Below are 11751 nucleotides of genomic sequence, written 5' to 3' on the forward strand. Positions count from 1 at the left end.
CACAGCAGCATTGGTCATGATAGCTCAAAAGTCAAAACAAGTCAAGTGTCCATCAACAGATGAATAGTTGAACAAAATGTGGTCTATCCATACAGTGGAATAGTATTCAGCCATAAAAAAATGGATGAAATTCTAATACGTTCTACAACATGGATGAACCCTGGTAACATTACATCAAGTGAAATAAGCCAGTTGCAAAAGGACAAATATTATATGATTCCACTCACATGAGGTACCTGGAAGAGGCAAATTCGTAGAGACAGAAAGTAGAATCGTGATTACCAGGCGCTAAGGAAAGAGGGGGTTGGGAAATTATTATTGAATGCATACAGAGTTTCTGTTTGGGATGATGGGAAACTTCTGGAGATGCATAGTGGTGATGATTGTGCAACACTGTGAATGTACCCGATGCCACAAGTCTGACCTTTCTTTCTTTCCTTCCGTCTTTGCTTGATTCATTTGCTTATCTTCTGCTTTGAGTCACCATGGTTTAAATGCTTCTCCCATGGGGCGCCTGGGTGGCTCCGTTGTTAAGCGTCTGCCTTCGGCTCAGGTCATGGTCCCAGGGTCCTGGGATCGAGCCCCGCATCGGGCTCCCTGCTCCTTGGGAGGCCTGCTTCTCCCTCTCCCACTCCCCCTGCTTGTGTTTCCTCTCTCGCTGTGTCTCTCTCTCTGTGTCAAATAAATAAATAAAATCTTTAAAAAAAAATAAAAATAAAAAATAAATGCTTCTCCCATGTATCACAGAGAGTTGGAAGTTTTTTTTTTTTAATTCATTCTGAGAGATTTTTAAAAAATAAAATAGATTTATGTTTATTTCATTCACTTCTATTGTTATATGTTTGGGCTTAATTCTGTAATCTTATTTTATCTTTCCTGATTTTTAAAATATATAATCATGTGAGTTTTTCATCTGATAATTTAGAAGATTTATATTCATATTTTAGTACCTTGAGGGACCGCCTCACAAATCGAAATACTAAACATTTCAATGACTGTATAATAATCCATCCTATGATAAAATCCTAATTTACTTTTATCATTTCCTTTTGTTATAAATTTAGATTGCTTCCACTGGTCTGCGAATGTGGGGTAGTGTTCTGATAAACATCCTTGGGCTCACGTCTTCTCTTCCTATATCTCAGATTCTCTCCAGAGAATAGATTCAAAGGATAGAATAATGATCTCAGAGAATTTTAATATTGCAAACTCCTGATCTCTATTGTAAAATTATTTTCCATACATTCTGTGACAATTTATACTCCAAACATTCAAATAATTGGGAAGAAAAAAAGTCTTAGTTGATAGAAGAGATTTCCCAAATCTTAGCCTTAACGCCAAAATAGCCTTGGGATAAAAGTGTCCCCTACGGTTGGCATTCTGAAACAAGTTACCAGAGAGAGTTCCATAGCCAATTAGCTTCACTTCCATCAAATTTTGGACTCCTCTTCTTGATGAAGGATTTCAGAGATGGTATCTCTCCTATTTCTATGGATTTCTTATACCACAAGTAGCCCTAACAACAAGCTACTTTAGTCTTTTTTTTTTTTTTTTTAATTGCAGTGGAAAAAGAAGAGTGTTCTGCAGATCTTTTAAACAAACACAAAGGGTTTACGTTTCTGGAAACTTCTGTATAATCCAGTGAAGTTTCACTGGGTTGTAATGAAGTGCAAATCAAGAAATTAACTGAGGAAAAATTGCATCACGGAGGTTCTGGCTTCTATTTCACACCAGCAGGGCTCAGAGGTTCTTGCAGGAAGTGGCTTGGCACCTAGAGTATCACTGAGTGACTTGGGGCTCAGCTCTGTAGGCGTAGGACTTTAATAGACGATGGAATAGAAAGTCTCCTTTAGATTCGTTCAAGTGACGTGGCATCTTCAGAAGAAAAAGAATTCAGGGTATTTGTGTTGTTCCTCGCTTCTATAATCTCGCTTGTTTACATAAGCTCTTTAGAGTCTCCATGTGAACTTTCCAAAGCATTCCACAGCGATGTCCAGTGATAAGTTCTCTTTGCTGTATCTGTAATCAAAGCCCACGTGAAAGAGGAATTTATAGTGCCCCCCTGTCGCGGTCCAAAATCTGAAAGGGGTATTAAATACTATATGTCCATGCTTCTCCGCCCCTCATCCTCTCCAAATTTTGAGTAGGAAACACATTAGACTTCTTCTGCCTGTAATTTTCCCCCAGGCTGACTACCTTCCCTGTAGGCCAGGGGTCCGCAGACTCCGGCCCATGGCCCAAATCCAGCCCACTGTCTGTGTTTCTAGAGCCTGGGAGCTGAGAATGGTTTTTACGCTTTCAAATGATTGAAAAAAAAAAAAAATCAGAAGAAGATGAATATCTCATGACATGAAAATTACATGAAATTCAAAATTCATTGTCCACAAATAAAGCTGTATCGTAACACGGCCAGGCACGATCATTTACATATTATCCGTGGCTACACCCGCAGAGTTAAGTAGTTGTGACAAAGACAGAGATTCTGGGCCTGCAAAGCCAAAAATATTTATTAACTGGACCTTTCCAGAAAAAGTTTGCTAACGTCTGTTCTACAGGATTTATTAGATTCTGAAGGCTTGCTGAGAGCCGCTAACATGGCCCAGGACACCGCATTTGCTCGAAGTTGGAGCAATTGATCCCCAATTACAATGATCCACTACCGTGGTCCAGACTTCATAGACTCCTCCAATGCGAGCATCTCCTTGTCGGTTCTTCTCTGCCCACTGAGGGATCAAGTCCTTTTCAACTGCTAAAAATTCTGTAGTAGTAGGGTGCACAGTGGGCTAAGCGTGTGAGTGTAAATAAGGTTGTAGTGAGCTAATGTCTCCAGAAATACGGTCTAAACGATGCTTCTCAAACTTTAACGTGCATTTCTATTACCCGGAGCTCTTATTAAAATGCAGATTCTGATTCAGCAGATCTGAGGTGGGCCTGGGGTTCTGCCTTTCTGCCAGGCTCCCAGGTGATGCTGCTGTTGGTCCACAGGCCACGCTCCGGGTGGCCAGGGTCCCACGCCACCGATATCTCTTTCTTCAACTGACTTTGTTCGCTGCCTTTTCATCTTTGAATGTCTGTAATACCAATAAAAATATTCCCGAATTGTGATGGATGGCTTATATATTCTATCTTTTTTTTTTTTAAAGATTTTTTATTTATTTATTTGAGAGAGAGAGAATGAGAGAGAGCACATGAGAGGGGAGAGGGTCAGAGGGAGAAGCAGACTCCCTGCCAAGCAGGGAGCCCGATACGGGACTCGATCCAGGGACTCCAGGATCATGACCTGAGCCGAAGGCAGTCGCCCAACCAACTGAGCCACCCAGGCGCCCTTATATATTCTATCTTATCAATCATCTCCTTACCTCATGACTTACACCTCTTATTATAAATAGACTTTTCTAGAACTTGGAGAGTAAATCTCTCCTATTTCGACCAAATCATGCATTGGGCTCACTTTGCCGTCAGGCCCCTGGTGTTTTGTCTTTTCTCATCCCCTCTTTTCTTACGGGCCCCAGGTGTAAACCTCCTAAGCCTTCCTACTCTTGTCTTACTTCTGGGATCAATCCCCATCCTGGTTCCTCCCCTCACCCTTGGGCCTCTACAAGTCCCTCTGCCCTCCAGCCTGACGAACACAGGAGTCTTAAAGAACCTTAGGGAACATCCACTCCAGCTCCCTCATTTTGCAGGTGAGCACACTGCGACCTAGAGAATAGAGGTCATACTCCCAAGGTAACCACCTTTCAGCCCTTGAACTTGGCTCTCTCAAGCCTCGATGGCCTAAAAAGTCATCCACAAGGAACTGTTCAGTTGGCATCAGGGTACATGTGTGTCACACTTCCCTGCTAACATATTTGCAGTGAAGCAGGATCTTTCTGGAGTGATTCTAATGGTCATGGCTCCAGATACCATGATGGGGCAGCTGGGGACAATAGCTTGGAAGCTCTGGGCCTTTTTCCCCACCTCAAATCTACACTGAAACGGATTGTTCCCTTGGCTTCCTGCATTAGAGAAATGGAGGTAAAATTCACATAACCGAAAATTAAAAAGAACAATTCAGTGGCATTTGGTAGATTCACAGTGTTGTGCAACCATCACCTCTGTCTTGTTCCAAAACGTTTAATCAACCTAAAGGGAAATGCGTTAGCAATTCCTCCTCATTCCCCCACCCCCAGGTCCTGGCAACCTCCAATCTGCTTTCTGTCTCTATGGATTGGCCTATTCTGGACATTTCATATAAATAGAATCATACAATATAGGACCTTTTATGGCTGGCTTCTTTCACTTGGCAGAATGGTTTTGAGGTTCATCCATGTTGTGACATGTATCAGTGCCTCATTCCTTGTTATGCCCAAATAATCTTCCATGGGCTGCATATACCACGATTTATCCATTCGTCCATTGATGGGCATTTGAGTTGTTTTGACCTTTTGGCTATTGTGAACAGTGCTGCTGTAAACATTGCTGGATAACTATCTGCTTGAACCCCTGTTTTCAATTCTTCTGGGTAGACACCTAGGTGTGAAATTGCTGGGTCATATGGCAGAGTCTTGTTTAACTTTTTGAGGATCTGAATTTCATTTTAGTGGTTTTACTCTTTTCCCGTGCTATCACACTATTTCACCATAAGGATGAATGAAAATAATGAGGCACTGGAGAAGTATCTCACTATTTAGTATCTTTACCACTCCTCCACCAAATGCCTTTGGCCACATCAGCAAATTTCAATTTATATTGTTTATTTTCCCAGTCCACAACTTAACATAGCAGTTTCTGAAGGGCCAGAGATTCATCTCACACCAGCAAGCAGGAAAGTGGATGAGAGAAAACACAGAGCCTGGATAACCTTCCAGTTGCCCCTAAATAATCCAGGATCGGGGCTGGCTTCACGGGCGTGTGACCTGTGTAGTCACACTGAGCCCCCCCACTCGGAAGGACCCCATTCAGGTTGGTTCAATCTCTACTGTCTCTGGCTTGAAGATCTTAATCATTTTTGAACACAGACCTCACATTTTCATTTTCCACTGGGCCCCATAAATGACGTAGATGGCCCTACCGAGAATCGAGAGTTTCTATCTTATAGCCATCCTGTACCCTGAACGACAAGTTCTAAACTCTAAAATAAATTCTAAAATGGGAATAAAAACAGATACGTCTGTCACTCAAGGCGGAAGCATTCTAAATGTGGGTGGCTACTAAACAGAATGGTAATAGAATAACTCAATTATATTTAAAAATACAGACCACAGACCAAAGCCAGACAGTTTTCCACAAATGAAGTTGCTGTGTCTACTATTGTTGGCCTGAGAAACAAACTCCAGAAAGCCATCAGAGGAAACCGAACCCAAATAAGGACAAAGAGCAAACACATTCCTTCTGCTCTCCAAGGAAAAGTGGAGAGGTTTCTGTTCTTATGCCTTCAGGTACAACGGAGCAATGTCCCTTGTGCTTGGAAGAGCCTGGTGAAATGGGGAGCCGAAAGCAGTTTCAAGAGGGAACTTCAAGAGAGGAACAGGACACTTTCGCAATCGGCTGCTAAGCCTTTCCACCATCTTTGTGTCACAGGAGAAATCAGGGTTCGTGGACTTGAGGAAAAATTAATGTATTATTGATCAGCCTAAAGCCTGCCCTGCCCTTTCCAGTATAAGCAAGGAGAGGAGGGCCTGGATTTTTCCTAAGATAAGAGTAAACAGGGGGCACCTGGGTGGCTCAGATGGTTGAGCGTCTGCCTTCGGCTCGGGTCATGATCCCAGGGTCCTGGGATCGAGTCCCGCATCGGGCTCCCTGCTCCTTGGGAGCCTGCTTCTCTCTCTCTGTCTCTCTCTCTCTCTCTGTCTCTCATGAATAAATAAATAAAATCTTTAAAAAAAAAAAAAAGATAAGAGTAAACAGGTTTTTAGTTCAGGATAGAATCACAACTGGCCAAAAAGCCAATGTTACCTGCTCTGTCTGCCGGCTCTCAGCGGACTCAGCAATTGCTCGGTTGTGACGTCTTTAAAGAAATCTGGCCAACCACACCTCTTCGCAAACTTGCCTTAGTGAAAACAATCTGCAGAAGACAGGGTGGAAGATGGTATCGTAGGAGACAGATCCTCCAGGAGAACGATTAGCCTAACTGTCCTGTCCAGAGGATTAGCAGTGATGTGATTATGTAATCGTACTGCATGTTTCAAGGGGGCGTCATAAATGGCAATTGACAATTTGGCATCAGGCAGCAGTTTGGGGAGTAACCCCTATCAGGAGGAGCCAGAAGGACTCACTTTTGTAGGGAGAGAAGAGAGAGGGGGGCACCTGGGTGGCTCCGTCGGTTAAGCATTGGGCTCTTGGATTTGGCTCAGGTCCTGATCTCATGGCTTGTGGGATCGAGCTCAGTGGGAGTCTGCTTGGATATCCTCTCCCTCTGTCCCTTCCCCCGCACTCGCTCATGATCTCTCTCTCTCTCAAATAAATAAATCTTAAAAAAAAAAAGAGAGAGAGAGAGAGAGCCGTGTTTGGCAGTGGTGAGAAATACAACAGATCTGTGGTTTCTTATAAGGAGTTTTTTTTTTTTTTTTAAAGATTTTATTTATTTATTTGAGAGAGAGAGAATGAGAGACAGAGAGCATGAGAGGGAGGAGGGTCAGAGGGAGAAGCAGACTCCCCGCCGAGCAGGGAGCCCGACGCGGGACTCGATCCCGGGACTCCAGGATCATGACCTGAGCCGAAGGCAGCCGCCCAAGCAACTGAGCCACCCAGGCGCCCTTATAAGGAGTTTTTTATACGTTTCCAAGAACATCCGTCCACATCCCTGATTGTCTTTAACTGTTCCTAGTCTGAGTTAGAAACAACCAAACCAAAAGGCTTAAGGCAGAACTAATAAGGGCAGGCTCATCCGTAGTCCCTAATATCCCTGAGTTTTGTGGGAAGGAAAGAAAGGCCAGACTTGTGGCATCAGGTACATTCACAGTGCAAAACCGGGCGTGTTCTCACACAGTTCTTGGTGCCCCAGGACAGACCTCGGACACACTGACCTCCTTGCCTTCTGGGCACGTGAATTCATTCTGGGCTGTGGTCAGGTGCACCGCCTGTGTCTTTGCCTATGTAATTGACTCCTCCAGTTTTAAAAATCCTCACCGCTCTGATCTGTCTGGAATTGCTTGAACTTGATTCTGTTGGAAGGTAAAATGAGATTATAGTTGCTTTTTTACTTATCTGTCTCCCCCACCAGAATGTATTCCTCCAGGGCAGGTGTCTCATTATATTGACCATTGTGTTCCCAGGGTCGGGGACAAGCTCGGCACACAGTAAGTGCAAATAGTAGTAAATGCTTCCTGGGGTTTTGCCAGATGAATGAAGTGGAGACCCTTTCAAGACCTTTCACGGCCCAGCAAGTACAGTATAGCGTGGTGCTTCGGAGCAGAGCTTACAGAACTGGGTTACTTGGGTCCTAGCTCTGTCTCTTTCTCCTTGGGACTGTGTCTAAGATACTTAGCCTCATTTTTACCATCTGTAAACTGGGTCTGCTAATAATATTAACTCAATCTTACAGTGTTGTGGAGGTTAAATGAGTTAAAACTTAGAACGTTGCCTGGAAAATGGTAGGCACTCGACCGAGCTAACTCTCATTACTATTGACAAAAAATGTACCGATGACCCACATCCATGTTCTTGCAACCTCATTCCATCCCCACTGCTCCCCAGCAAAGTAATTATTTGATAAAATATTTTCTCAGAATCATTATATCCCATCATCTCCCTTATGATCGTTGCGTTATAGAGGGCAAAAGTCCCTATAGGAACGAATACCTCCAATCCACACTCAGTAAGGCAATGCTTAATAAATACCTGTGGACAATGTGCAAAGTTATAAATACGCCAAGTGTATCTTGCTATGTTATTCTGAATATGCTTCTTATGCTGCTGGGAAGGTCTAACTATGAATTATACTTGACATTCAGGGTAGAAGGTCCTGGCAGGGAGCTGACTTCTACCACAAAGGCACCTGGATCAGGAAGCCAGTGGAGGAGAGCCTGGGGCTTGGCTGGTGAGTGTTTGCAGCTGAAACTTCTGTGACACAAATCCGTTCGTTTGTGTGCCCTGAGGTTGTGCTCTCTTGAGGGGCTCCGAGAGGCCAGGCGGTGGTCACCCCGGATCTCCATCCACCAGCACCAGCTCGTCTCCCTGGGTAACCTTCTATGCCAGCAGACTCCTCGAACACTGCAAAAGCGGTATTGCGTTACCGCATGAGGGAAGGACAGGGTAAGAGGTGGTACCTGTGAAATGGTCTGAGTGGTGAAAAAACCAAAAATCCCACTCAGAGATAAGATTGGAGGAAAAGACACTGCGGGGGCGCCTGGCTGGCTCAGTCGGTGGAGCGTGCCACTCTTGATCTTGGGATTATGAGTTCAAGCCCCACGCTGGGTGTGGAAATTAAAAAAAAAAAAAAAAGCCACCGCAAGTTAGCAGAGGTTACAGTGAGCTTTTAATTTGTAGCTGATTTTTATTGTCTCCTTTATGCATGTCTATATTTTCTTCAAATGTCTATAAAACACTTATGCGGCTATGATCATATAAGAAGGGATTCGGTTCTGTTTAGAAGACTCTCCATGTGATGTGGGGAGAACCAGTTTGCAGCCCATGTGTGGGGCGACATGTGATGGAGAGAAAACCAGCCAGGCCTCCTGCGGGCCAGGCCCGCTCACGGGGACTCGCTGGAAGCCCTGTCAGCAAACTCCGCTCTTAAGGGCTCTGTCCCTTTGCCTGCTGGGAGCCCCCTGCGGATGCATCCCTAGCCTCTCCTGTCTGCCTCCTCAAGGGAGGCCGACTAGGCCTCGCCACGCCTGAAGCTCGGGGCAGAGCCACAGAGGCCCACAGCAGCGCCTCCCTGTTGTGAAATCTTGCGTTTTGCTGGTTAGCGTTCGCTCAGTCACTCAATAAGGGGAACGATCCGTGGCGTCAGCTGGTGGATCAGAAGTTTCCTTGCTTCACGAAGGGGGAGAAGGTTATGATTTCATAAAATCTCCTGCTCTTTGGGTGGAAGATTGGACTTGTTACGGATGTTTTCACTCTCTTACGAGCTTGTCTGTTCACCTTTTGCTTTGGGAAAGGGTATTTATTTGGTGGGCTAACGGATAGCTTATATTTGAAGTTCTAACGTGGAAAATAATGGTTGAAATATCGATACCCGTTGAATAGCCGCTGAACCTGTCAAAGGGTTCAGAAAATAGAGCTTGAAGGGCATGAGGAGGAGGAGGAGGATGACAAGCTGAAGGAAATCCCCACCCAGTGAGTTTCTAGTTACTCCATGGATTTCTCATCCGACCCAAGAGCCTCCTTCCCCATCTGCTCCACTCTGATGTGCTATTATTTCTTGTCTAGCCTTCTGTCCTGCAACCTCCAAGGTCTCTCTTTGTGCAAGTGTCTTATCTTCCCTGCTCACCTAGAGCTCATCAGGGGCACGTGCTGGGCCGCTTTCGTTTTTCGTAAAGGCTTTGTGGCTTATCTCAGGTCCTGCCACACGAATGTGAAATCTATTCATTAGCCATTTATTCATTCGGCCAGTCACTCGATATATTTTTTTTGCACGCCGGTATGCTAGCAGTCATGTCCAAGGTGCTGGGGACACAGACCTAACCAGATCAGGCTGAAATCTCCCTCCTTTGGGAATTTATATTGTCTTGGGTTTGACCCGAATACTGTGAAAACCCTTAATTTCCTTGTTTAAGTATCTAATTGCCGGTCCTTGGGGGTTCATCTGAAAGAAGCTGGGGGGCGGCGGTTTGTGTGTGGCCTTTCCTCTCTCTAAGGATGTGATCAGGATCAGGACACAAATAAAGCCCCTAAAGAAAGTCTGCAATTTCAAAATTTGGGTCCAGAACTTCACATGGCTAAAGGTGCAGCCGGATGGACCCGCCTCCCAGGGCAGAGGGGCGGGGCATGGGGGTGAGACAGAGGTCTAGGGCTGCCTGTAAGTCACCACCTCCTTGCCCGCATGCTTCCAAACTCCAGAATTTGGGAACTCTATGACTCTGAGAAAATGAGGAGCTAGCATAAAGGTCTCTGTGTGAAGGGAATGGGGGCCAGCCATGCCAAAGGTGGCAAGAAGCCTAAACATGACCTAAAATGAGGAAGACCCTGGGGCTGGAGTCGAGAGCAAGAAGAGGAGGCAACGACCAGGAGGAGGGAACTAACCATTGGGAACTTCAGGAACTTTAGCATGGGTGCCAAGACTTCCACAGGATATGGGATTGGACCCTGAGCTATTTCACTTAGACGTTCAAGGAAGGCCCAGGCCTGAAAGGCTGGGGTGTCTGCAGATTTCAGATTGTTCTGTAGTCACAAGCTTCGTTTCTAGCCTGTGAGAGCAGTTCGTTGGCAGCTCTTGATAGGAATCGAACATGTTTATTTATCCGAACATGGCTGGTCTTCATGTTGCCTCACTTCCAGCAAATCCTAGAACTTTCACAGATCTCTGGGAGGAAAAGGATCTCTTTGGAAAGCCTTTCACTCATCCTCGGAAACAAAGTTTCCCCAAATGAAAAGTAGACAGGATATACATCTGAGTTTACATACCATAGGGGCCCCCATGGATTTTAGTGGCCCACCATTTTTCTCTAAGAGATCCAGAATGAATCCCAGGAAGAAGCAGGAAGGCTCTCCAGCACATGGTTTTGATGCATTCCTTCCCCACAAAGAAGCTGTCTTCCATGCGGAGATGCTGCTTGACCGTGAGCTGATTCATCAACAGTGTATTTGCTCGCTCTGCACACACTGAAGATAAACCACATCGACCCAAACTCCCAGCAGTGGGGGCCGTGTGAAAATGGGTGCTGATGCTTTCTCTCTCCCAGCCTCTTCACCAGAGCCCTCCATCCCAGCCCTCGAAAGAGCAACTGACCCCAGGGAGCCCCTGATTTCACTAAAATGACACATTCAGTTTGATGAGAGCAAACTCCCACTTTTCCCCAAAGATACGCACTCGGGCGCTGTTCTAGCTTTGAAAATAAACGTGGGGAAGAGAGTTTCCAAAGACCACCTGGGTTTGAGAAAGACCCTGTGGCAAATTACTTTGCTTCTGTTTTGGCAAAAAGCGAGGGTTCAGAGAAAACCTGGAACCCCATGACTTCCGCCTGACAACGTAAACTTCTGCCGAGGAGGACAATGTGTTTAGAACAAGGGCCAAACCAGGTCACCATGGTGGTGCTCAGGCGTGTGAGCCACGTGCCTGTCCATATTCCATTTATAGCTTTGCCTCTAAGCCCCTTTAGCTTAACCTCTTCCCTTTGGGGAGTGAAAACCAAATTGAATAATGGGGAATGGTTAGCATCAGAGGACTTAATAATCTTCTCATGCGTTGGTTCTCATGAAACTAACTAGGAGAACAGAGCTGCGTGTCCTGTCATTACCATCTAGCTCCTTGCCTGATGCTGTGTTTTGTTCCCTTAAAGCTTTTAATGGTCCCGGATAAATCAGAGCTTTGACATTACCCATCACTTTTTGCAGTCAGAACACCCTGTGCCCTAATCTAGGATGGATCACATCTAATAGCGCATTTACTTTTGATCACATTCTGCTGAGTCTTTCCACCCTCCACAGGCCTTTTCTGCGTGGGCAGGTTCGCAGGTCCGGTTCAGCTTGCAATTGGCTGTTCCCAGAGTTTCCACTGATCTCCTTAAGGGTGACCAAGGGAGTGCCTTACAGGCTGAGACAGAAAGCCGGCAACGGGGCATGCCAGAGCTAAACACAATGTCTAGGAGTTAGCAGCAAACTAAAACAACC

This window comes from Mirounga leonina, unplaced genomic scaffold, assembly GCF_011800145.1.
Source record: "Mirounga leonina isolate KUSES-001 unplaced genomic scaffold, KU_Mleo_1.0 Mir_268, whole genome shotgun sequence".
Taxonomy (NCBI): Eukaryota; Metazoa; Chordata; class Mammalia; order Carnivora; family Phocidae; genus Mirounga; species Mirounga leonina.